General features: G+C 40.5%; 1 pseudogene; it reads right to left on the reverse strand.

Annotated features, from left to right (window-relative positions):
• Positions 1 to 1022, reverse strand: part of LOC104984311 — an 11829-nt pseudogene extending 10807 nt beyond the window's left edge.

Below are 1022 nucleotides of genomic sequence, written 5' to 3' on the forward strand. Positions count from 1 at the left end.
GGTATTCTTGTCCTTCCAGAGTGCCTTTAGGGCTCACCAGCTCACATTGGAGGGCTGCAATTGCCAATGATTGTGACCTCCTTGTTTACTGATATGGCAGGAAATAGTCCATCTCTCATACAGAATAGACCCCACTGCAAAGATGAGCCAGCTTCAGATGTCAGCAGTGCCAAGGAGGATAAACCCTGCAGTATTTACTTAACAAGTGCTTCCCAGGTGGCTCATTGGTAAAGAATCCACCTTCCACTGCAGGAGACGTGGTTCAGTTCCAGGGTTGGAAATATCCCCTGGAGAAGGAAATGGCCCACTCCCATATTCTTGCCTGGGAAATCCCATTGACAGAGGAGCCTGGCAGGCTACAGTCCACGGGATCTCAAAGAGTTGGACATGACTGAAGTGACTTAGCACACACACAAGGGGAAGTCACTATAGTAAGGTTAGGACTAGATGCAAGCTAATCCCCTTGACAACTAAATTTAAGGGACCACCACACAATTCAGTGGCCAAGAAAAATCACATTTCATGCAATATTTTTAAAAATCAAAAGTAATGTAAAAAGTTCACGATGAACTGAGTATCAGCATTTTAAATAAAGATGGGCTACAACTCTGCACTTTCATCAGCCTGCCTCACTCTTCTTACTCTGATCCAGCCCTTGGGGTCTAGAGCATGACTCTTAATTCTATGTACATTCACTAAGTTCAACTTCTTTGGTTGTTTTTAATTTGTAAATTAAATTAATACCGTGTAAAAATTCATAAATTTGTAAAGCAATTAATACAAAATACGGTAAATGAGTAAAAATACAGTTGATTAAATTTCAGAATGCAATGACATTAGTCAAACTAGAATGAGTTGATTTTTTTCTTTAGTGATCCCCGGGAAGCACACTGACCCTTCTTGGATATAATTCAGAAGTCACCTATGCTGTCAATTCTCTCATATTCACATAGTCTGATTCTTACCCATTTCCCAGGATGATCAGTGTATTCTAAGATGTCTCCAGATTTGTGATCAGTCAT

The sequence above is a fragment of the Bison bison genome, unplaced genomic scaffold, assembly GCF_000754665.1.
Source record: "Bison bison bison isolate TAMUID 2011002044 unplaced genomic scaffold, Bison_UMD1.0 scf7180017863978, whole genome shotgun sequence".
Lineage (NCBI taxonomy): Eukaryota > Metazoa > Chordata > Mammalia > Artiodactyla > Bovidae > Bison > Bison bison.